Raw genomic sequence first — 27391 nt, 5'->3', positions numbered from 1 at the left:
GATGTCACAGCAGTTGAGGTTTCATAACAGATTAACTGATCACTGAACTTGAGTGTCCAGGTTCGGTGGGCAACGAACTTTGTAGCTCTCGCAGCTAGCGCCTCACAATCCGACCCCACGTGCACGCCACCAGCAGTCCCGGCCTGACCTCGCGCTGTGGAGACTTCCTCGCTGCTCTGTCCCAACTGACCGACTGCCACACACACCACCACACAGAAATATATCGGTCACACCAAAGATGATACAGCAGTACTAGTATCGATAAGCGCTGCTGCTGCCACTGATGGACGCAAGTCAGCAACTCGTTGTGGTAGTAACTCATGGAGAAATAAGACGCCACTAGATTGTGACAAAATACCGAGGAACAAACGGCATAAAAGCGAGCCGGCCATGGCTCAATAGTGGCTGTTCTGCAAGTCTTTTCCTTATGTTTGAATCACATGTACACCATCTGATCAAAAGTATCTGGACAGCTAATAGTGAGCATTAATACGGGGTGTGTCCACCCTTCGCCATTACGACAGCTTGAGCTCTGCTGGGGAAACATTCAGTGAGGTGACTGAATGTCTGTGAGGGAGTGACAGCCCATCCTTCCTCAAGAAACGGAAGCAGAAAATTTAGCGCAGTTGGATGTGAGGGTCTGGAGCAAAGTCGACTCATGCCAAAGGTATTCCAGACGGTTCAGTTCGCTGTTCTAGGCAGGCCTTTCCATTTTGGGAATGTTGTCCGCAAACCATTGCCCCACAGACGCTGCTTCATGATAGGGTACACTGACATCCTGGTGAAGCCAGGTTTTCGAACTGTTCCTTTTCTGTATGCACTAGGCAACGATGTACAGTTTGTTCATATCCATCTAGATTCAGCGTTTTCTTAAGCACTTTTAAGGGGATCACACCGTAACGACGTGGAACACCACCGTACGATAACACAACCTCCTCTGTTGTTCATTGTTTGCACTGCACGTGATGGAAGGTAATGTCCTCCAGGCATTCGCAAAACCAAACGCTTCTACAGGGTACAGCGTCATTTATCACTCCAAATCACTCGTTTGCAGTCATTCATTGTGCAGTGGCGTCATTCTTTACAACTATCAAGCGTTTCTTACAATTGCTGCAGAAACTTGTGGCTTTTGAGGAGCTGCTCGGCCGTTGTATCTCATTATTTTTAGCTCTACGCACAGTTCTTGTGGTACTAGACTGTTGGCAGCGCTATGGAACTCACGGTTGATTCTGAAAGTTTCCCTTAAAAATTATTTTCGTTTGATTTTGAAGTCGTACTGCTCGTAACTTTGCTGTTTGTTAGCTTTGGATGACTTTGTGCATTTCAAACCACGGGAGAAACCAAATATATCTGCCTCTGAGAATACAACAAGAATTTGGCCCTTCTAAAAACTTGCAGACTGATCAAATCCTGAACTTTACTATTAATCTCTTTAATTAAACAAAGTGGTCCCTGTGCCTTAATGATCTGCCTAATAATGCTGTTCATGAAATGGTGCGTTGACAATTTTCGTAGCAAATTAATGCTGAAATGAAAATATCTTACCTCGTAATGTAATTGCTTGGAAACGCAGTGCTTGCTGCTCTCTGTGCACCAACTGCAAATTTCAAACTACAGTTGCTGAGAGCTTAGTGCAATGCTCCAGACAACAAGTAAACTTTTTGTACGCATCACTGAATGAGACACTCTTTAAGTAAAAATGACTTGCATCGATGATGTAGACTATTCTCTTCGGTGAAATATTTATATGATACATTATTACATGTATGAAATTCATGTTACAAAACTCATCAGCACTGACAAAAGGCAACATTAATATCAAACTCTTACTCTCACAAATGTAAGACAAATAATAAACATCTTACAATGGAAATGCATTATCTGAAAACTACCTCGAGCCGTTAAACACAGAACCGACTCGTGGCGATAACATATTAGACCTTCTGGTGACAAACAGACCCGAACTATTTGAAACAGTTAACGCACAACAGGGAATCAGCGATCATAAAGCGGTTACTGCAGCGATGATTTCAGCCGTAAATAGAAATATTAAAAAGGTAGGAAGATTCTTCTGTTTAGCAAAAGTGAAAAAAAAGCAGATTTCAGAGTACTTGATGGCTTAACACAAAAGTTTTGTCTCAAGTACAGATAGTGTTGAGGATCAGTGGACAAAGTTCAAAATCATCGTACAATACGCATTAGACGTGTACGTGCCAAGCAAGATCGTAAGCAATGGAAAAGAGCCACCGTGGTACAACAACCGAGTTAGAAAGTTGCTGTGGAAGCAAAGGGAACTTCACAGCAAACATAAACATAGTCAAAGCTTTGCAGACAAACAAAAATTACGCGAAGCGAAACGTAGTGTGAGGAGGGCTGTGCGAGAGGCGTTCAATGAATTCGAAAGTAAAGTTCTATGTACTGACTTGACAGAAAATCCTAAGAAACTTTGGTCTTATGTCAAAGCGGTAGGTGGATCAAAACGAAATGTCCAGACACTCTGTGACCAAAATGGTTCTGAAACAGTGGATGACAGACTAAAGGCCGAAATACTAAATGTCTTTTTCCAAAGCTGTTTCACAGAGGAAGACTGCACTGTAGTTCCTTCTCTAGATTTTCGCACAGATGACAAAATGGTAGATATCGAAATAGACGACAGAGGGATAGAGAAACAATTAAAATCTCTCAAAAGAGGAAAGGCCGCCTGACCTGATGGGATACCAGTTCGATTTTACACAGAGTACGCGAAGGAACTTGCCCCCCTTCTTGCAGCGGTGTACCGTATTGTTGTTGTTGTGGTCTTCAGTCCTGAGACTGGTTTGATGCAGCTCTCCATGCTACTCTATCCTGTGCAAGCTTCATCATCTCCCAGTACCTACTGCAACCTACATCCTTCTGAATCTGCTTAGTGTATTCATCTCTTGGTCTCCCTCTACGATTTTTACCCGCCACGCTGCCCTCCAGTACTAAATTGGTGATCCCTTGATGCCTCAGAACATGTACTACCAACCGATCCCTTCTTCTGGTCACGTTGTGCCACAAACTTCTATTCTCCCCAATCCTATTCAATACCTCCTCATTAGTTATGTGATCTACCCATCTAATCTTCAGCCTTCTTCTGTAGCACCACATTTCGAAAGCTTCTATTCTCTTCTTGTCCAAACTATTTACCGTCCATGTTTCACTTCCATACATGGCTACACTCCATACAAATACTTTCAGAAATGACTTTCTGACACTTAAATCTATACTCGATGTTAACAAATTTCTCTTCTTCAGAAACGCTTTCCTTGCCATTGCCAGTCTACATTTTATATCCTCTCTACTTCGACCATCATCAGTTATTTTGCACCCCAAATAGCAAAACTCATTTACTACTTTAAGTGTCTCAATTCCTAATCTAATTCCCTCAGCATCACCCGACTTAATTCGACTACATTCCACTATCCTCGTTTTGCTTTTGTTGATGTTCATCTTATATCCTCCCTTCAAGACACCATCCATTCCGTTCAACTGCTCTTCCAAGTCCTTTGCTGTCTCTGACAGAATTACAATGTCATGGGCAAACCTCAAAGTTTTTATTTCTTCTCCATGGATTTTAATACCTACTCCGAATTTTTCTTTTGTTTCCTTTACTGCTTGCTCAATATACAGATTGAATAACATCGGGGAGAGGCTACAACCCTGTCTTACTCCCTTCCCAACAACTGCTTCCCTTTCGTGTCCCTCGACTCTTATAACTGCCATCTGGTTTCTGTAAAAATTGTAAATAGCCTTTTGCTCCCTGTATTTTACGCCTGGCAACTTTAGAATTTGAAAGAGAGCATTCAAGTCAACATTGTCAAAAGCTTTCTCGAAGTCTACAAATGCTAGAAACGTAGGTTTGCCTTTCCTTAATCTATTTTCTAAGATAAGTAGTAGGGTCAGTATTGCCTCACGTGTTCCAGTATTTCTACGGAATCCAAACTGATCTTCCCCGAGGTCGGCTTCTACTAGTTTTTCCATTCGTCCGTAAAGAATTCGTGTTAGTATTTTGCAGCTGTGGCTTATTAAACTGATTGTTCGTTAATTTTCACAACTGTCAACACCTGCTTTCTTTTGGAATGGAATTATTATATTCTTCTTGAAGTCTGAGGGTATTTCGCCTGTTTCATACATCTTGCTCACCAGATGGTAGAGTTTTGTAAGGACTGGCTCTCTCAAGGCCGTCAGTAGTTCCAATCGAATGTTGTGTACTCCGGGGGCCTTGTTTCGACTCAGGTCTTTCAGTGCTCTGTCAAACTCTTCACGCAGTATCGTATCTCCCATTTCATCTTCATCTACATCCTCTTCCTTTTCCATAATATTGTCCTCAAGTACATCGCCCTTGTATAAACCCTCTATATACTCCTTCCACCTTTCTGCTTTCCTTTCTTTGCTTAGAACTGGGTTTCCATCTGAGCTCTTGATGTTCATACAAGTGGTTCTCTTATCTCCAAAGGTCTCTTTAATTTTCCTGTAGGCAGTATCTATCTTACCCCTAGTGGGATAAGCCTCTACACCCTTACATTTGTCCTCTAGCCATCCCTGCTTAGCCATTTTGCACTTCCTGTCGATCTCATTTTTGAGACATTTGTATTCCTTTTTGCCTGCTTCATTTACTGCATTTTTATATTTTCTCCTTTCATCAATTAAATTCAATATTTCTTCTGTTACCCAAGGATTTCTACTAGCCCTCGTCTTTTTACCTACTTGATCCTCTGCTGCCTTCACTACTTCATGTCTCAGAGCTACCCATTCTTCTTCTACTGTATTTCTTTCCCCCATTCCTGTCAATTGTTCCATTATGCTCTACCTGAAACTCTGTACAACCTCAGGTTCTTTCAGTTTATCCAGGTCCCATCTCCTTAAATTCCCACCGTTTTGCAGTTTCTTCAGTTTTAATCTACAAGTCATACGCAATAGATTGTGGTCAGAGTCCACATCTGGCCCTGGAAATATGTTACAATTTAAAACCTGGTTCCTAAATCTCTGTCTGACCATTATATAATCTATCTGATACGTTTTAGCTATGATTAAGTTGTGCTCTGTGCAGAATTCTACCAGGCGGCTTCCTCTTTCATTCCTTAGCCCCAATCCATATTCACCTACTACGTTTCCTTCTCTCTCTTTTCCTACTACCGAATTCCAGTCACCCATGACTATTCAATTTTCGTCACCCTTCACTATCTGCATAATTCCTTTTATTTCATCATACATTTCTTCAATTTCTTCGTCATCTGCAGAGCTAGTTGGCATATAAACTTGTACTACTGTAGTAGGTGTGGGCTTCGTATCTATCTTGGCCACAATAATGCGTTCACTATGCTGTTTGTAGTAGCTTACCTGCATTCCTATTTTCCTATTCATTATTAAACCTACTCCTGCATTACCCCTAATTGATTTTGTGTTTATAACCCTGTAGTCACCTGACCAGAAGTCTTGTTCCTCCTGCCACCGAACTTCACTAATTCCCACTATATCTAACTTTAACCTATCCATTTCCATTTTTAAATTTTCTAACCTACCTGCCCGATTAAGTGATCTGACATTCCACGCTCCGATCCTTAGAACGCCAGTTTTCTTTCTCCTGATAACGACGTCCTGTTGAGTAGTCCCCGCCCGGAGATCCGAATGGGGGACTATTTTACCTCCGGAATATTTTACCCAAGAGGACGCCATCATCATTTAATCATACAGTAAAGCTGCATGCCCTCGGGAAAAATTACGGCCGTAGTTTCCCCTTGCTTTCAACCGTGTGCAGTACCAGCACAGCAAGGCCGTTTTGGTTATTGTTACAAGGCCAGATCAGTCAATGATCCAGACTGTTGCCCTTGTAACTACTGAAAATGCTGCTGCCCCTCTTCAGGAACCACACGTTTGTCTGGCCTCTCAACAGATACCCCTCCGTTGTGGCTGCACCTACGGTACGGCTATCTGTATCGCTGAGGCACGCAAGCCTCCCCACCAACGGCAAGGTCCATGGTTCATCGGGGGAGGCGGTGTACCGTAGGTCTCTAGAAGAGCGTAGCGTTCCAAAGGATTGGAAAAGGGCACAGGTCATCTCTGTTTTCAAGAAGGGACGTCGAACAGATGTGCAGAACTATAGACCTATATCTCTAACGTCGATCAGTTGTAGAATTTTGGAACACGTATTATGTTCGAGTATAATGACTTTTCTGGAGACTAGAAATCTACTCTGTAGGAATCAGCATGGGTTTCGAAAAAGACGGTTGTGTGAAACCCAGCTATCGCTATTCGTCCACGAGACTCAGACGGCCATAGACACGGGTTTCCAGGTAGATGCCGTGTTTCTTAACGTTCGATACAGTTCCCCACAGTCGTTTAATTAACAAAGTAAGAGCATATGGACTATGAGACCAATTGTGTGATTGGATTGAAGAGTTCCTAGATAACAGAACGCAGCATGTCATTCTCAATGGAGAGAAGTCTTCCGAAGTAAGAGTGATTTCAGGTGTGCCGCAGGGGAGTGTCGTAGGAGCGTTGCTATTCACAATATACATGAATGACCTTTTGGATGACATCGGAAGTTCACTGAGGCTTTTCGCGGATGATGGAAAATTGTACTGAAATGCAGGAGGATCTGCAAAGAATTGACGCATGGTGTAGGGTATGGCAATTGAATCTCAATGTAGCCTAGTGTAATGTGCTACGAATAAATAAAGAGAAAGATCCTTTATCATTTAGCTACAATATAGGAGATCAGCAACTGGAAGCAGTTAATTCCATAAATTATCTGGGAGTAGGCATTAGGAGTGATTTAAAATGGAATGATCATATAAAGTAGATCGTCGGTAAAGCAGATACCAGACTGAGATTCATTGGAAGAATCCTAAGGAGATACAATCCGAAAACAAAGGAAGTAGGCTACAGTACACTTGTACGCCCACTGCTTGAATATTGCTCACCAGTGTGGGATCCGTACCAGATAAGGTTGATAGAAGAGATAGAGAAGATCCAATGGAGAGCAGCGCGCTTCGTTACAGGATCATTTAGTAATCGCGAAAGCGTTACGGAGATGAGAGATAAACTCCAGTGGAAGACTTTGCAGGAGAGACGCTCAGTAGCTCGGTACGGGCTTTTGTGAAGTTTCGAGAACGTACCTTCACCGAGGAGTCAAGAAGTATATTGCCCCCTCCTACGTATATCTGGCGAAGAGACCATGAGGATAAAATGAGAGAGATTAGAGCCCACACAGAGGCATTCTTTCCACGTACAATACGAGACTGCAATAGAAGGGAGAACCGATAGAGGTACTGAAAGTACCCTCCGCCACACACCGTCAGGTGGCTTGCGGAGTATGGATGTAGATGTAGATGTAGAAGTTAATATTTAATGAAAAATCTAATGTTTTCTGATATGAATGTCTCATTCAACAATGGCTCTAAACAACGCGTGACTGCATTGCAACTAAACAAAAAATATTACTTTCATTTCACTTCATATGGTTTTGTAATCTCATTTCATTCTAAATCACAAATCGAATCTTTGTCCTCTGTTTCAGAAAATTCTTTACTTAAACACAGATACACTTAAATTTGCGTCTACGTTGCCACGAGTCCTCTGCTCGGCGTTGTGTCACTTCTCCAACGATAGAACTCCGGCGCTCCTAGCTGCCAAGCAGCGGTGACAAAACAAACACATCTTCCAGCGACACAGCTACTCTGACCGAAGACGGCGAGCGAATAGTAATCAATTCAAAATTGTCGCTTACCGTTTGAGTCATCCAAAGTATGTACAAATTCCAGATGTGCAAATAACAAATTCCCAACAGACCTGTTTCAGTTCCCATCTCTGATTGCATGAAGTTTTTTATAAGCACCCTCCAACAATGGTCGACGAGCCCTGTCCGTCAATATATCAAGTCTGCCTTGTCTTCGCAATCACAATCGTTGACTTGCACAGCTCTAGAAGGGTTGAAGTCTCCCTAATGTGACCGTTATGCGTGTGACACGCAGCGAGTAGTTCACGTTCCAATTCACTGGAGTTCTACTGACCGACCAGGCTTGCTGTTACTGCTTCTGTACTGACAACACAGTATTACGCATCTCTTTTGATAATGGCAGGACTGCCTCTCACGAAACCTACTTGGGGGAGTACGGATACTTTTCATCAGATAGGGCATATTCGAAACGGAGAGTGCCCTCTGGACAGCGGAGTTCTACTTGTGGAAAATATCAATGTTTATTTACAATACTTCTCTTACCATTTTCCTCTTATCTCCTGTTGTCTTCACCTTCTGTATACTAGCGTAACTGTAGTCAACCCTCAATCGGAATACTGGATGCCGGCCGATGTGGCCGAGCGGTTCTATGCGCTTCAGTCTGGAGCCGCGCGACCGCTACGGTCGCAGGTTCGAATCCTGCCTCGGGCATGGATGTGTGTGATGTCCTTAGGTTAGTAAGGTTTAAGTTGTTCTAAGTTGTAGGGGACTGATGAACTCAGAAGTTAAGTCCCATAGTGCTCAGAGCCATTTGAACCATTTTTTTGAATACTGGATGGAATAAACAGTACGCGTGAGGCATACTTATAACTAGTCAAGGGCACAGGTTACGCGCCTCCCTCGGAGCAGCGCGCACACGTGCAGCGCCTTAGGATGTCGTAATGACGGAATGCGGCGGCGGCGCAGATTGCCTGCAAGTCGCCGCGAACGGGAGTCGGCGACCGCTGCAAAGCGGCGGGGAGTTCCTCGGTCGTTGCACAAGGCAGCGGCGATTAGGAAACGCCTGGCGCCGCAGCAGTGCAGTTACCTCAGACTCACCCGCCGCCGGCTCCCTAGCTTGAGCAACCCAATGCCGCACGCCCAGCTTCCGTGTGCGAAATGCGCGCTATGGATAACACGTCTGTGCAGAGATGGGGCCCCTCCACGCCCGCACCAACGTGGTGACCAAACCAAAAGTTCTACTGTCACCTCCGTAAACATGTTAGTTATCTAGTAGGTGGATCACAGGATGCTGGGCTGTGATGTTGTCCGTGCGTCTGGGTAAGGCTACGCATTAACACGGTCCATCAGGTGATAGATAGTGGACGAAACGCGAGTGAGGGTAGCGATTTGAAGAGCAGAGGGAAAAAAGTGCCATGGCTCGTGCCGTGGGAAAAAAACCTCTGCGACAGTGGGATGGGTAGTAAGAGCAGTAGTGGCTTACTAGCTGCGATAGCTCATGCAAGGTTGGATTTATTAGTATAGGTATCATGCATCATTACCGTGACAAGCGATGGCGATGTGTCCCAGTTGCTGCAGCTGCTACATTCCTGGAACAATCAAGATCGTTATACAGTAGTGGGAGATCGGCCATAGATCATCTCACTGTGTGGGGGATGTGTGGAGTTTGTTTGCATGCAGTGTACGGTACGGCTTCCCTGTGTGGTGCCAGTTATTCGGCAGTGTATTTCAGCTGGATATCCAATAAATGCGTCTGATTAACAGGGGTTCGCCTGTGCCGTTATGTTTGCGTATGCTTGGCCATAGATGTTATGTCCTTACAAGTATGTCTTTTGGTCTTTTATGTTTCCATCTATGGTTGTGGTCGTAGTTCCCCAGATTCAGAATAAACGGGTTCTGCGAATGTCTGGAGTTTCTGTATAGTCTTGTGATGAGTTTGTGGATTACCTCCGTGAGAGTCTCAAGTCGGTATTCCCGGTGAAGGTCCGCGATGCGTGTGTATCGTGGAGCATTGCTTATGATTTTGAGTACTTTGTTTTGTATGAGCTGCAGACGGCGCAGGCGTGTAGGCGCAGCGTATCCCCAGACGGGAGCTGCGTACATCAGGGGTTGGATAAGTGTCATGTACATGGACCTCGACACCCTTCTGTTCAGTGTGCTACGCCTGTTGAGCATAGGATAGAGCTGTTTGAGCCTCGCGCTAGCTCGGTTGGTCATGTGTTGTATGTGGTCCCCCCAGAGTAATTTCCGGTCCAGCCAGACACCGAGGTATTTGACTTTCTCGCGGAAACGTATTGGACGTGCATGTAGAGTTATTGGTCTGCAGTAGCGGTGTTTGCGCAGTTGCTTCGGTCTTTTAGTGAACAGAACGGCTTCGCACTTGTCGACGTTTACTCTAACACGCCATTTCTCCAACCAAGGCTCGGCCACTCTGAGTGCAGTCTGTAGACGTGACGTAATGTTTGATGGTTTCCAATCTTGCGCGAGGATGGCGGTGTCATCCGCGTAGATTGCCATCATTGTGTTGTGTGTGGTTGGGAGATCGTTTATGTAGAGGTTAAACAGTAGGGGCCCTAGGATGCTTCCCTGGGGTACTCCCGCATGTATACCGTGTCGTGTTGATTGTTTTCCCTGCACGTCAGTGTTGAAACTCCTGTCTGTGAGGTGTGAGTGTATTAGACGCAGCAGCCCGTCGGGGAATCCCGCGTCGCTGAGTTTGCGGATGAGGCCGTTGTGCCATAGACGGTCGAAAGCCTTTTCGAAGTCCAGGAACACTGCCCCTGTAGCTTTGTTTATGTTGAAGCCATGTGTTATGTGTTCAACGACCCGTAGGAGTTGTTGTGTTGTGGAGTGGTGATTCCTGAAGCCGAATTGCTCCGGTCTCAGGATGTCATTTGTTATGCAGTGCCTAGTGATGCGTTTGAGAATCACCTTCTCAACAACCTTACTGAGCGAGCTCAGAAGGCTGATGGGTCGGTAATTTTGTGGGAGGCTGTGGTCTTTCCCCGGCTTCCTGAACATCAGGACCTTGGCCGTCTTCCAAAAGGCGGGGAAGTGTTGGTGTTTTAGTATGGCATTCGTTATGTGTGTTAGGTACTCAGTTGCTTTATCCGTGAACTCTTGGAGGACACGGTTTTGAATGCCATAATGATCAGGGGCTTTCCTAGCAGCGGAATGCATTATAGCCCAGGAGACTTCAGCTGTGCTAGCATGTCGAATGTCGTCGCGCGATGGTTGGGCTAGAATGCGTGTAACCTCTTGGTCAGTAGCAAGTGTGAACGCTGGATCTGATGGTACCAGGTTCGGTGTGAATGACGCTGCGAGTGTTCGCGCCATTAGTTCTGCTTTCTCTCCCGCTGAGTATGCAGGTCCGTCAGGCCCTTGAAGCGTTGGGGTGTATATTTTCTCCCTGGTGAAGTGTCGGGCTAGTTGCCACACGCCAAGTCGTGTGGTGTCCAGCCCTTCGAGTTTTTGGTTCCACTGTTGTGTTCTGTGTGTTTGTATTTTATTGTGTATGATGCCCTGTAGTCTGTTAATGTGCCGTTTGAAGTACGGGCGCCTGGTCCGCTGCCATTGTCTCCTGAGGCGATTCCTCATTGAGATTAGGCCCAGGATTTCCTGGGGCAGGGCCGCACTGCGTTGTTGTGAGGTGCGATCAGGTATGGTGCCTGCCATTGCGTCCTGGACGTCTGTGCAGTCAGACCTGACACAAAGTAACAGCTCAGACTCCTGACTGCTAAGACTGTCCAAGGCACGAACCCAGACCTCGGCTTCCACTTAAAAGGACCTCGACATCCACCAGCTACCCTTTCCAGACTCTCCTCTACGTCACCTGAAAGTTTCCGTCTGCTACGACCACTTTGCTACAGACCAAGTGCTTTCAACATAGTAATCCATAAACTCCATGATACTACTTTTTCTTCTAAAAGGCCATCATTCATATTGTTCTTTGTGTTCATTCTTCTTTGTCTGTTTTTCTTCATGTAAGCTAGCATCTCACTGTCGGGGTTCTCAAGAAGCAGGAATACTTTGAATAAATTCTTTGCTGTCGGAACCTTTTTTGTTTATATAGTCTCATAACAGATTTAGAGCTATTAATTCTCTCTCCATAAAATTTTACTCCTACAACAATTTAATAAACCATACAAGTGTGAGAAGGACTCGCGGTCTGAGGGTTCCGTACAAACTTAACTATGTATATAAATACACTATTGGCCATTAAAATTGCTACACCACGAAGATGACGTGCTACAGACGCGAAATTTAACAGACAGGAAGGACATGCTGTGATATGCAAATGATTAGCTTTTCAGAGCATTCACACAAGGTTGGCGCCGGTGGCGACACCTACAGCTTGCTGACATGAGGAAAGTTTCCAACCGATTTCTCATACACAAAGAGCAGTTGACCGGCGTTGCCTGGTGAAACATTGTTGTGATGCCTCGTGTAAAGAGGAGAAATGTGTACCATCACGTTTCCGACTTTGATAAAGGTCGAATTGTAGCCTATCGCGATTGCGGTTTATCGTATCGCGACGTTGCTGCTCGCGTTGGTCGAGATCCAATGACTGTTAGCAGAATATGGAATCTGTGGGTTCAGGAGGGTAATACGGAACGCCGTGCCGGATCCCAACGGCCTCGTATCACTAGCAGTCGAAATGACAGGCATCTTATCCGCATGGCTGTAACGGATCGTGCAGCCACGTCTCGATCCCTGTCAACAGATGGGATCGTTTGCATGACAACAACCATCTGCACGAACACTTCGACGACGTTTGCAGCAGCATGGACTATCAGCTCGGAGACCATGGCTGCGGTTACCCTTGACGCTGCATCACAGACAGGAGCGCTTGCGATGGTGTATTCAGCGACGAACCTGGGTGCACGAATGGCAAAACGTCATTTTTTTCGGATGAATGCAGGTTCTGTTTACAGCATCATGATGGTCGCATCCGTGTTTGGCGACATCGCGGTGAACGCACATTGGAAGCGTGTATTCATCATCGCCATACTGGCGTATTACCCGGAGTGATGGTACGGGGTGCCATTGGTTACACGTCTAGGCCACCTCTTGTTCGCATTGACGGCACTTTGAACTGTGGATGTTACATTTCAGATGTGTTACGACCCGTGGCTTTACCCTTCATTCGATCTCTACGAAACCCTACATTTCAGCAGGATAATGCACGACCGCATGTTGCAGGTCCTGTACGGGCCTTTCTGGATATAGAAAATGTTCGACTGTTGCCCTGGCCAGCACATTCTCCAGATCTTTCACCAACTGAAAACGTCTGGTCAATGGTGGCCGAGCAACTGGCACGTCACAATACGCCAGTCACTAGTCTTGATGAACTGTGGTACCGTGTTGAAGCTGCATGGGCAGCTGTACCTGTTCAAATGGTTCAAATGGCTCTGAGCACTATGGGACTCAACTGCTGTGGTCATAAGTCCCCTAGAACTTAGAACTACTTAAACCTAACTAACCTAAGGACATCACACACATCCATGCCCGAGGCAGGATTCGAACCTGCGACCGTAGCGGTCGTGCGGTTCCAGACTGTAGCGCCTTTAACCGCTCGGCCACTCCGGCCGGCAGCTGTACCTGTACACGCCATCCAAGCTCTGTTTGACTCAATACCCAGGCGTATCAAGGCCGTTACTACGGCCAGAGGTGGTTGTTCTGGGTTCTGATTTCTGAGGATCTATGCACCCAAATTGCGTGTAAATTTAATTACATGTCAGTTCTAGTACAATATACACTCCTGGAAATGGAAATAAGAACACCGTGAATTCATTGTCCCAGGAAGGGGAAACTTTATTGACACATTCCTGGGGTCAGATACATCACATGATCACACTGACAGAACCACAGGCACATAGACACAGGCAACAGAGCATGCACAATGTCGGCACTAGTACAGTGTATATCCACCTTTCGCAGCAATGCAGGCTGCTATTCTCCCATGGAGACGATCGTAGAGATGCTGGATGTAGTCCTGTGGAACGGCTTGCCATGCCATTTCCACCTGGCGCCTCAGTTGGACCAGCGTTCGTGCTGGACGTGCAGACCGCGTGAGACGACGCTTCATCCAGTCCCAAACATGCTCAATGGGGGACAGATCCGGAGATCTTGCTGGCCAGGGTAGTTGACTTACACCTTCTAGAGCACGTTGGGTGGCACGGGATACATGCGGACGTGCATTGTCTTGTTGGAACAGCAAGTTCCCTTGCCGGTCTAGGAATGGTAGAACGATGGGTTCGATGACGGTTTGGATGTACCGTGCACTATTCAGTGTCCCCTCGACGATCACCAGTGGTGTACGGCCAGTGTAGGAGATCGCTCCCCACACCATGATGCCGGGTGTTGGCCCTGTGTGCCTCGGTCGTATGCAGTCCTGATTGTGGCGCTCACCTGCACGGCGCCAAACACGCATACGACCATCATTGGCACCAAGGCAGAAGCGACTCTCATCGCTGAAGACGACACGTCTCCATTCGTCCCTCCATTCACGCCTGTCGCGACACCACTGGAGGCGGGCTGCACGATGTTGGGGCGTGAGCGGAAGACGGCCTAACGGTGTGCGGGACCGTAGCCCAGCTTCATGGAGACGGTTGCGAATGGTCCTCGCCGATACCCCAGGAGCAACAGTGTCCCTAATTTGCTGGGAAGTGGCGGTGCGGTCCCCTACGGCACTGCGTAGGATCCTACGGTCTTGGCGTGCATCCGTGCGTCGCTGCGGTCCGGTCCCAGGTCGACGGGCACGTGCACCTTCCGCCGACCACTGGCGACAACATCGATGTACTGTGGAGACCTCACGCCCCACGTGTTGAGCAATTCGGCGGTACGTCCACCCGGCCTCCCGCATGCCCACTATACGCCCTCGCTCAAAGTCCGTCAACTGCACATACGGTTCACGTCCACGCTGTCGCGGCATGCTACCAGTGTTAAAGACTGCGATGGAGCTCCGTATGCCACGGCAAACTGGCTGACACTGACGGCGGCGGTGCACAAATGCTGCGCAGCTAGCGCCATTCGACGGCCAACACCGCGGTTCCTGGTGTGTCCGCTGTGCCGTGCGTGTGATCATTGCTTGTACAGCCCTCTCGCAGTGTCCGGAGCAAGTATGGTGGGTCTGACACACCGGTGTCAATGTGTTCTTTTTTCCATTTCCAGGAGTGTATTTGTCCAATGAATACCCGTTTATATCTGCATTTCTTCTTGGTATAGCAATTTTAATGGCCGGTAGTGTATTTCTACCGTTCCTGAGAAAAGGGCTCTTAACAGACGGATAACAAGGTGATCCGATAAGGGTTCCGTTTTTATCGACTAAGGTACGGAACGTAAAAAGATGCAGCAACTAAATCAAGTTCATAACCGTACATCGTACACCGATATACAGAGACATAAAACTGAAACAAGTGAGATACACTGAACAAGACTTCGAGTATTATGTAAATTAATAGAGAAATAAATTATTTTCGTATGTATACATACATCACCAACAGTTTTTAAAAAATCTGTAAGTTCTTTAAAATGAACTTTTAATTCAGTCAAAATATTCAATTGAGCTAGATGATTTCAAGGTAAACATGAGAACTGCAACTGCTAAAAGGGATCATATGATGAACTTATAAATTTTTACTACTTCTCACTAACGGCACAAGAGATCATCATATATGGTCAGGGAAGTGAAAGAACAACTGACCAGATATTTATTGACAAACACAAATTATTAGGAAGTTAATGTGACTGTCAAGCTCTGGGAATTGTCTTTTTTTGTTTGAGACACTGCACGGCATTTCTCTCAAAGAACACATTGGCACATATAAGTTTAAAAAACGACTACTTTAATCATTGTATTCAAACAACAACGAAGTCATGTTCCCAGTTTATTAGAGAAGCAATGCTCTGATTCCAACTGTGGCTTTATTGTTTTAGTTAACTATGACCTTTTTAACTTTCAACACTGACAGACCCTAGCTTTTCAGACAACGAAGTAATCATGTTTGTGCTCAGACGTGCTTATTAATAATTGCAGAATAAATGGCAACTATGTCACAAGAACTATCGGTGCTTCAGGTTGGATCCCTGGAAGTGTTATTATTTATACGAGTGCGTTACCGTGTCGTATCGTTATAGTTTTTGCACCGCCTAACAGCGTTGGTATATCTATTATTTCGGCGTTGGGGTCTTAGTAGTTATTTCCCCATGATAGCTGGGAAGTTTTTGGTGTGCGCAGTCCTCTCGTGCCGGGCCCCTGGCCATGTCAGGCGGACCCGCGTCCACCATGGAGAAACTCGCGGAGCAGCCTTCGCGACCCTCCGACTCTTGCACCGCCGCCCTTCGGGGAGAACCGCGTCGGAAACGCCGCTCGTCCCGGCCTCCCGTCGCGCATAATGCTCTGCCCACCTCGCAACGTGCGAAGGACCGCTTGAATCGCGCCAACCGCCACAAATCGCCGGTGGTGTCCACCGGCACTGAAACCGATCATCATGAAGACTGTCCACCGTCGCGTGTCAGGGTCCGTTGATCCGCGTCGTCGTCGTCGTCCGACGACTCACCTGACCGCCTAGTAATTGATCTTTCTCGTAGTGAGGCGGCGAACACATCGGCTCTGTCTGACCACCACCCGGCTGTACCTGCACCTCCCTCTACGCCGTCCCGCCACCGTGGCGAGTCTTCTGGACACCCTGACCCAGTCGGAAAGTCCTCTGGCCGTCGCTCCAGACGCCCCTCCACCCACGCGGGCTGTGGTGGCAGCGGATCGTGTTCCGATACCCCCCTGCCGGGGGACGCCGCACAGGATGGTCCTGTGGATGAGGAAATGACTCATGCTCCCGACCCTCCTTCTCAAGAGATCCCGTCAAGCCCTCTGAAGAAAGAGAGGATACCCCCCATTGTGGTATATAATGTCACTAATTACACGAAACTGAACACTGAGCTCCAGCGGCTCATTGTCGGCCAATTGAGAGCTGTTTACCAAAAAGATCATGTGAAATACCTGCTTGACAGTAGGGACGATTATCTTACCATTCTCGATTTCGTAAAATCAAAGGCGATGCCTTACTTTACCCACCAGACGTCGGGTAATCGCCGCACCAAAATCGTCATCAAGGACTTGCCACCAGAGGTTACGGCAGAGGAGGTCAAGGAGGAACTGCTTCGACTCGATTTCGAAGATCCTTTGGTCCACCAGTATAGCAAGAGGAATCCTGAGACCAGGGCATTGATCCCCTGCCCTACCCACGTCGTCTCCCTTTCCCGGAGGGAGGACATAGAGCGCATTTACCAAATCCGGTATCTTCTGTACACGAAAGTCCGGATTGAATCGTACGAGGGCCGCAACGGGCCAGCCATCTGTCGCAAATGCCAACGTTTACGACATACTGGGAATTACTGCTCCCTGCCGTTGCGGTGTGTTAAGTGTGCTGGCCCACATTTAGTGGAGAACTGCACACTCCCTGCTTTGGAGAAACCTACCTGTGCCAGATGTTTGGGAACGACGCACGATCCCCACCACATGGCACCCTGGAGGGGGTGCCCTGTTTACCAGAAGGCACTGAAGCCTTCTCGTCCACCCAAAAAGAAACCAAGAACAAATCGACCTCTCCCACCGCTACGGGACATGACCAACTACCCTGTTTTGCGGGGCCAGCCTGGTGCACTGTCCTCAGCAGCCACTCTGGTACCAGCCACTCAGGCACCAGATGGTTCGGTGGCTCCTGTGCCCCTTCCTGCCCAGACCCCCACGACATCCTTTGCTGCTGCAGCCCAGTCTCCTCCTCATTGTCTATCTTCCGTGACGGCTCCCACTGCTCACCAACTACAGGAGCCCGCTGCAGCTCCCTCCAGTCCATCTGTGGCTCTGGCTCAGCCCTCTGCCCCTACCCCCCCTCTGCCTACTACTACACCTGCTCCTGCGCGCCGTAGGGGCAAGCAGACCACCCGGGACCCTGCCCCAGTGGTGGAGACTGATGCGTCCTTTCGGGCGGACATGCGTGAAATCCTCCAGGTCATCTCCTTTTTCACGAAACCCCACATCCGGGCTGTTATTCGTGACACTGCACAAAAAATCCGTCAGTCGGAGGACGGGCTCTCCAAGGTCATCGCCCTAGTGGAGGGGCTTAGTCAAATATTGTTGTAATGGCGAATGGACCTCCACACCACCACCAGCCCCCTCGGGATCTTGTCACTTGCATTTTTAATGCCAATGGCATAAAACGTATGAAGACGGAATTGAACACTTTCCTCCATAACTATCGTGTGGATGTTTTACTGGTCACAGAAACACACCTCAAACCGGCAGACGATTTTCGCCTTCGCAACATGGTGTGTTACCGCTCTGACCGCCTCGACCGCCGTGGTGGAGGCACAGCTGTATTCCTCAACAAAACTCTTGTCCATACCCAAGAGACTCTCCAGCCAATGGAACACATAGAGGCCACAGCAGTTACCATCTCCACACGCCTTGGTGCCATCACCTTTGCAGCAGCGTATTTGAGCCCAAACAAGCCACTGCTGGAAGCAGACCTCCGCACATTGTCATCCTTTGACAGGCTCATCATTGGGGCAGATCTCAATGCCAAGCACCCAGCTTGGCATTCTCGCGTGTCTAACCCCAAAGGCCGGCTCCTCCTTGACCTGGAGGATACTTTAGCACTATCAGTCTATGGCCCCCACGAACCTACCCATATCCCAGTCCGTACTAACTGCCAGCCAGACGTTCTGGATGTGGCCATCTTCAAAAACATCACCGCTCAGTTTTCGCTGGAAGTTCTCCACGAACTGGCCTCTGACCATGAGCCAGTACTCTTGCACCTCACCAATGCTGCCCTTTCATTTGATGCTCGTTCCACTGCGACCCTCACCAATTGGGACAAGTTCACCTGGGTACTTAATAACACCACTCGACACGACCTCGATTTGACAACACTGGCCAATATAGTCCGTGCTGTGGATTACCTTACCTCCAAAATACAGAAAGCAGTGAAACTCTCCACCTCCACTGCACCTCGAAATTTAACACCCCTGGACGACTTGCCCCCTCTGTTACGAGAGCTGAAGGTGCAAAAGAACCGCTACCGCCGGAGGTGGAAGCAGTTTCGTGACCCCCAGGACAAACGCCAAATGAGACGCCTCCAACGCGAATTCAGCCACCGGCTCGCCGAATGGAGGTCTGAACAGTGGGAGGACAGGATGTCCACTTTCCTACTCCACCAAAAATCTGACTGGGCTGTCATTCGCACGCTGCGGCGTTCTAAGCCAGCGACTGCCCATCCTATTCGCACAGCAGCGGGCTTGTCATATGATACCCTGCAAATTGTGGAAACGCTGGCAGATGCGTTCGAGGCCCAAAACCGCCCTCTGGTCCAGGACCTTTCTCCGAACGAACTACAGGAAGAACATGAAGTCCTGACAGCTGTTGCTGCTTTCCGCAAGCGCCCACCCCAGTCTGCTCCCCTTCTTACGTCCATGGCAGAAATTCAGCGCATCCTTCGACGGAAACGTGGCCGGTCGGCCCCTGGATTGGACGGAATTTTAAATGAACATCTTTGCCACCTTCCCCGCACACCACTCATCTTGTTCACCAAGATTTTAAACTGTTGTCTCACATCTGGCCTTTTCCCCCCTCAGTGGAAACAAGCCAAGCTGATTGCGATCCCCAAGAGGTTCAAAGACCCTACAGTCCCCACCAACAACAGTGCCATCAGCCTCCTAAACACTATGGCGAAGGTCCTTGAATCTGTGATCCTTCACCGACTTTCCCAACCTCTTGCAGCAGCTGGGACGATCCGTCCTGAACAGTTTGGATTCACTTCGCACCTCTCTGCTGAACTTCAGGTCCTACGGATCACTGAACACATAAGCAAAGGCTTCAACACTGCCAAGTCGACAGCTGCCGTTTTTCTGGACTTGCAAAACGCCTACGATAAGATCTGGCAAGACAACCTCGTACACAAGATGCTGACACAGACCCCTATACCGGATATTTATGTCAAGATCGTGGATGACTTCCTCCGTGGTAGGACTTTCCTAGTGGCTCAACGGGGAATGCGTTCTGGCATTCGCCAGTTGTCGGCAGGCACTCCGCAAGGATCGGTGCTATCTCCCATCCTATTTAATATCTATGTCAATGATATGCCGGTCATCCCCGAGTGCCACCTTGCACAATACGCCGACGACACAGCGCTATACACCACTGGCCGCATTACTGACGCCGTCGTCGCCCGCCTCCAGCGACAGGTGGACGCCACTATCACCTGGTGCCGGACAAACAAAATAGCTCTCAATGCCGCCAAAACTACGGCAGTTTACTTCACGAAACGGCGCCCAGTCCTCCGCCGCAATATCTCGATTGCAGGTGTGCAGGTGCCCTGGTCCCCGACAACCACCTATCTCGGGGTCCAGATGGACCACAAGTTGCTCTTCCACTGTCATGCGGAGTATGTCACCAACAAGGGGCAAAAGCTAACCAGGGCTCTGTACCCGCTCTTTCGCAGTAGGGAACTTAACCTGCATACCAAGCTCCGCATTTACCGAACAGTTATCCTGCCTGCCCTCACGTATGGATTTGCTGCATGGGCCACGATTAGTGTCACCAGGATGCGGACATTGCAACGCCTGCAGAACAAGGTGCTCAGGTGGAGCCTGCACGCCCCGCCACTCACGAGAATTGTCACTCTCCACGAGGAAGCGGATATCGTCCCCCTAAAGACGACCATACGCAACAACGCGCGGCGGCTCTATGAGAAAGTGGATGCCTTGAGGGACACTGTCCATGGGTTACGCCACGTTGGGACCACACATCCACGCCGCTGGCATCGACATCCGGTTCCCCTAACCATCCTAGAGGAAACGGACTCCGACCATGGCTAACGATAGGTCTGGCACGCCCACCACGGACGCATCCTTTGGCGGGACTAGCCCCCATTCTACGTCCAATACTTTCCAATCATACCTGCCCATGTTAGGCTAAATTTTTCTGCCTGACTCATGTAGTACTGTCACCGTCAGAGGGTGGTACGGGACTACAAGTCCCACCGCCACACCTCCAAAGTGAATTGCAGTGACGCAGTCACTGCCCTGTGGAAATTTACTGCCTCACCAACACAGTTAGACCGCAATAGACCGGTGATGCTGTATTGTAACATATCACAAAAAAAAACTATCATCGATGAAAAAAGTAAGACTTTTCAGTTGTGTGATACAAAGAGTAAATTAAGGAAACGTGACCAGGATAATCTGAATAAAGTGTTTGGCTGATTTTTTTGTAACTGTGTATGTTATGTTGCATTCCCAGTGGAGAAAGTTAAGTAAAGTCATATACGTGGATCACTCTCGCGATTCATACCACTGGGATTCGTTCATCCTCCTATCTCTTTCTCAGACGTTCAAAATTTTTCTGGCTGGTCAGTTAGTAGAGCAAAGTCTTTTTCGCAGGCCTTTTGCTTTTCATTAGTAATATGTGCTCGTATCTGTTCCCTTTTTATTATTCTATCTTTTTATTTACATTATTGTCGTCTTCAATCCGAAAACTGATTTGATGAACCTCGTCACACTAGAATATTCGATGCAAGGCTCTTCATCTCTGCACGTCTACTGCAGACGTACACTTATTAAATCTCCCTTGTCTCCTACACTTATTAAATCTCCCTTGTCTCCCTAGGTAATTTTAGACATTTCCCACCTCAAATTCTTTGCGTCACCAAACTGTCTACTCCGTAACACCCCAAAAATGTGTTTTGTCGACCAGTCCCTCATTTAGTCCCTCATTTAGTCCGTCATTTAGTCCCTCGTTTAGTTCCCCTATAGCAAAACATTCCAAAAACTTTTATTCTTTTCATGTCTGCACTGTTATCATCGATGTTCCACTTTTGAACGATGCTACACTCCAGACAAGTAGGTTCCGGAAATACGTCCAAAGGCTTAAATTTATGGTAGAATAATTTTGTTTATTTGCCAAAATACTTTTGTTACTACACTGCCCAGTCACATTAATGTGACCATCATTTACGGTGCGGACCGCTGCAAGACGTGCAGGAAGAAAGTCAATGAGATTCTGGAAGGTAGCGACATGGTTGTGGAGCCATGCCGACTGCAGTGCTGTGACCATCTGCGTTACGTTTTTCGGTTGAGGATCCATGACGCGAACAGCCCGAGCGAGGTGGACCCCAGATTCTCGGTTTGAGTTAAGTCCGGAGAGTTTGATGGCCTGGGGAGTACGGTAAACCCATCCTGCTGCTCTTTAAAGCATGCAAATACACTGAGAGCTGTCTGACGCGTTGCATTATCCTGCAGACAGATGCCATGGTGCCGAGGAGAAACAAACTGCATGGAGGGGTGGATATGATGCCCATGGATAGATGCATACTTATGTTGACCCAGTGGGCCTTCCACGATGGCGAGATCGCTTTCAGACGTATCACGTCGTGCGCGCCAACAGCCCTCTGTTCGGATGAGGCTTAAAACTTGATTCATCGGAAAAGGTCACCTGTCGCCACGTAGTAGTTGCTGTATTGGGTTGCAAATTGCGGTCTTCGTCGCAGAAGAACAGCCGTCAGCGGAGGTCCACACGCTGCAACGTTTCATACTTCTACAATTCTAGACGACGTCTGACCCGTCTTTCAGAAGTGGCATCTAATAAAATTGCGTACCTATGGAGTATCTCAGCTGTACAATTGGATTCGTGATTTCCTATAAGAAACGTCTCAGTTAGTAGTAACAGACGGGAAGACACCTAGTGAAACTAAAATTATATTCGCGATTCCCCAAGGAAACATAATGGGCTCTCTAACCGTTCTTAATCTATGTAAGTAATTTAGGTGATAAATTGGGCAACTCTCTCAGATTGTTTGCAGATGATGATATCGTTTACCGTCTAGTAAAGTCGTCGGGAGAGCAAAAGTAATAACTATATGATTTAGACAAGGTATCTGGATGGTCTGAAAAGTGAAAATTGAACCTAAACAGTTGTTGTTGTTGTGGTCTTCAGTCCTGAGACTGGTTTGATGCAGCTCTCCATGCTACTCTATCCTGTGCAAGCTTCTTCATCTCCCAGTACCTACTGCAACCTACATCCTTCTGAATCTGCTTAGTGTATTGATCTCTTGGTCTCCCTCTACGATTTTTACCCTCCACGCTGCCCTCCAATGCTAAATTTGTGATCCCTTGATGCCTCAAAACATGTCCTACCAACCGATCCCTTCTTCTAGTCAAGTTGTGCCACAAACTTCTCTTCTCCCCAATCCTATTCAATACCTCCTCATTAGTTACGTGATCTACCCACCTTATCTTCAGCATTCTTCTGTAGCACCACATTTCGAAAGCTTCTATTCGATTCTTGTCCAAACTGGTTATCGTCCATGTTTCACTTCCATACATGGCTACACTCCATACAAATACTTTCAGAAACGACTTCCTGACACCTAAATCTATACTCGATGTTAACAAATTTCTCTTCTTGAGAAACGCTTTCCTTGCCATTGCCAGTCTACATTTTATATCCTCTCTACTTCGACCATCATCGGTTATTTTACTCCCTAAATAGCAAAACTCCTTTACTACTTTAAGTGTCTCATTTCCTAATCTAATTCCCTCAGCATCACCCGACTTAATTTGACTACATTCCATTATCCTCGTTTTGCTTTTGTTGATGTTCATCTTATATCCTCCTTTCAAGACACTGTCCATTCCGTTCAACTGCTCTTCCAAGTCCTTTGCTGTCTCTGACAGAATTACAATGTCATCGGCGAACCTCAAAGTTTTTACTTCTTCTCCATGAATTTTAATACCTACTCCGAATTTTTCTTTTGTTTCATTTACTGCTTGCTCAATATACAGATTGAATAACATCGGGGAAAGGCTACAACCCTGTCTCACTCCCTTCCCAACCACTGCTTCCCTTTCATGCCCCTCGACTCTTATAACTGCCATCTGGTTTCTGTACAAATTGTAAATAGCCTTTCGCTCCCTGTATTTTACCCCTGCCACCTTCAGAATTTGAAAGAGAGTATTCCAGTCAACATTGTCAAAAGCTTTCTCCAAGTCTACAAATGCTAGAAACGTAGGTTTGCCTTTTCTTAATCTTTCTTCCAAGATAAGTCGTAAGGTCAGTATTGCCTCGCGTGTTCCAACATTTCTACGGAATCCAAACTGATCATCCCCGAGGTCGGCTTCTACCAGTTTTTCCATTCGTCTCTAAAGAATTCGCGTTAGTATTTTGCAGCTGTGACTTATTAAACTGATAGTTCGGTAATTTTCACATCTGTCAACACCTGCTTTCTTTGGGATTGGAATTATTATATTCTTCTTGAAGTCTGAGGGTATTTCGCCTGTCTCATACATCTTGCTCACCAGATGGTAGAGTTTTGTCAGGACTGGCTCTCCCGAGGCCATCAGTAGTTCTAATGGAATGTTGTCTACTCCCGGGGCCTTGTTTCGACTCAGGTCTTTCAGTGCTCTGTCAAACTCTTCACGCAGTATCTTATTTCCCATTTCATCTTCATCTACATCCTCTTCCATTTCCATAATATTTTCCTCAAGTACATCTCCCTTGTATAAACCCTCTATATACTCCTTCCACCTTTCTGCCTTCCCTTCTTTGCTTAGAACTGGGTTTCCATCTGAGCTCTTGATATTCATACAAGTGGTTCTCTTCTCTCCAAAGGTCTCTTTAATTTTCCTGTAGGCAGTATCTATCTTACCCCTAGTGAGACAAGCCTCTACATCCTTACGTTTGTCCTCTAGCCATCCCTGCTTAGCCATTTTGCACTTCCTGTCGATTTCATTTTTGAGACGTTTGTATTCCTTTTTGGCTGCTTCATTTACTGCATTTTTATATTTTCTCCTTTCATCAATTAAATTCAATATTTCTTCTGTTACCCAAGGATTTCTATTAGCCCTCGTCTTTTTACCTACTTGATCGTCTGCTGCCTTCACCACTTCATCCCTCAGAGCTACCCATTCTTCTTCTACTGTATTTCTTTCCCCCATTCCTGTCAATTGTTCCCTTATGCTCTCCCTGAAACTCTCTACAACCTCTGGTTCTTTCAGTTTATCCAGATCCCATCTCCTTAAATTCCCACCTTTTTGCAGTTTCTTCAGTTTCAAACTGCAGTTCATAACCAATAGATTGTGGTCAGAATCCACATCTGCCCCTGGAAATGTCTTACAATTTAAAACCTGGTTCCTAAATCTCTGTCTTACCATTATATAATCTATCTGAAACCTGTCAGTATCTTCAGGCTTCTTCCATGTATACAGCCTCCTTTCATGATTCTTGAACCAAGTGTTAGCTATGATTAAGTTATGCTCTGTGCAAAATTCTACAAGGCGGCTTCCTCTTTCATTCCTTCCCCCCAATCCATATTCACCTACTATGTTTCCTTCTCTCCCTTTTCCTACTGACGAATTCCAGTCACCCATGACTATTAAATTTTCGTCTCCCTTCACTACCTGAATAATTTCTTTTATCTCGTCATACATTTCATCTATTTCTTCATCATCTGCAGAGCTAGTTGGCATATAAACTTGTACTACTGTAGTAGGCATGGGCTTTGTGTCTATCTTGGCCACAATAATGCGTTCACTATGCTGTTTGTAGTAGCTAACCCGCACTCCTATTCTTTTATTCATTATTAAACCTACTCCTGCATGACCCCTATTTGATTTTGTATTTATAACCCTATAATCACCTGACCAAAAGTCTTGTTCCTCCTGCCACCGAACTTCACTAATTCCCACTATATCTAACTTTAACCTATCCATTTCCCTTTTTAAATTTTCTAACCTACCTGCCCGATTAAGTGATCTGACATTCCACGCTCCGATCCGTAGAACGCCAGTTTTCTTTCTCCTGATAACGACGTCCTCTTGAGTAGTCCCCGCCCGGAGATCCGAATGGGGGACTATTTTACCTCCGGAATATTTTACCCAAGAGGACGCCATCATCAATTAATCATACAGTAGAGCTGCATGTCCTCGGGAAAAATTACGGCTGTAGTTTCCCCTTGCTTTCAGCCGTTCGCAGTACCAGCACAGCAAGGCCGTTTTGGTTAATGTTACAAGGCCAGATCAGTCAATCATCCAGACTGTTGCCCCTGCAACTACTGAAAAGGCTGCTGCCCCTCTTCAGGAACCACATGTTTGTCTGGCCTCTCAACAGATGCCCCTCCGTTGTGGTTGCACCTACGGTATGGCCATCTGTATCGCTGAGGCACGCAAGCCTCCCCACCAACGGCAAGGTCCATGGTTCATGGGGGGACCTAAACAGTAAGAAGTGTATAATCCTCCACTGGACAACTAATTAAATTACGTTAAATTTGTGTTATATGGTAAATCATACGAGTTTAAAAGTTGTCGATTCAGCTAAGTACCTGTGGATTACAATTATGAGCAATTTAAAATAAAACCATCACACGGAAAATGATGTAGGAAGGGGAACCAAGAATTGCTTCTTATTCGTGTTTTCCTGGAGCCCTCTGCACGGTGTGGGATCCTTAACAGATAGTATCGACGAGGTAGGTCGGCGTTAATTAATACAGAGGCGTTTTTCGTTGCAGCAGGATTATTATTTGAGGAAATTACAATCCTTTCCTCACCCGAATGCAAAATATTTTGTTTTTTGTTGACTATGAGCAACAGACTGGAGGGGGGGGGGAAGGGGGGAATAACCATAGTGATAAAAATACATACTTGGAAGATTTAGGTGTTCAGTTTTTCCACTTGCTACTCGCGTGTAAAACGGTAAGAGAAGGTGTAAATGATTCTATGAGCTCTTTGCCAGACACTTAATTGTGAACTGCACAGTAAGTATGTCGAAGTACTTCGATTTTCGTCAATTATTTTGCTACGCCAGACTTCAACAAGAATATAATAATTCCAATCCCAAAGAGAGCAGGTGTTGACAGATGTGATAATAACCGAACTATCAGTTTAATAAGCCACGGCTGCAAAATACTAACACGAATTCTTTAGAGACGAATGAAAAAACTGGTAGAAGCCAACCTTTGTGGAACATCGGTTTGGATTCCGTAGAAATGTTGGAACACGTGAGGCACTACTGACCCTACGAATAAATTAAGCAAAGGCAAACCCACGTTTCTAGCTTTTGTAGATTTAGAGAAAGCTTTTGACAATGTTGACTGGAATACTCTCTTTCAAATTCTGAGGGTGGCAGGGGTAAAATACAGGGAGCGAAAGGCTATTTACAAATTGTACAGAAACCAGATGGCAGTTATAAGAGTCGAGGGGCATGAAAGGGAAGCAGTGGTTTGGAAGGGAGTGAGAAAGGCTTGTAGCCTCTCCCCGATGTTATTCAGTCTGTATATTGAGGAAGCAGTAAAGGAAACAAAAGAAAAGTTTGGAGTAGGTATTAATATCCATGGAGAAGAAATAAAAACTTTGAGGTTCGCCGATGACATTGTAATACTGTCAGAGACAGAACTGGACGTGGAAGAGCAGTTGAACGGAATGGACAGTGTCTTGAAAGGAAGATATAAGATGAACATCAACAAAAGCAAACGAGGATAGTGGAATGTAGACGAATTAAATCAGGTGATGCTGGGGGAATTAAATTAGGAAATGAGACGCTTAAAGTAGTAAATGAGTTTTGCTATTTAGGGAGAAAAATAACAGATGATGGTCGAAGTAGAGAGAATATAAAATGTAGACTGGTTCTGGCAAAGAAAGCGT

This window comes from Schistocerca nitens, chromosome 7, assembly GCF_023898315.1.
Source record: "Schistocerca nitens isolate TAMUIC-IGC-003100 chromosome 7, iqSchNite1.1, whole genome shotgun sequence".
Lineage (NCBI taxonomy): Eukaryota > Metazoa > Arthropoda > Insecta > Orthoptera > Acrididae > Schistocerca > Schistocerca nitens.
This window is presented reverse-complemented; position numbering follows the sequence as displayed.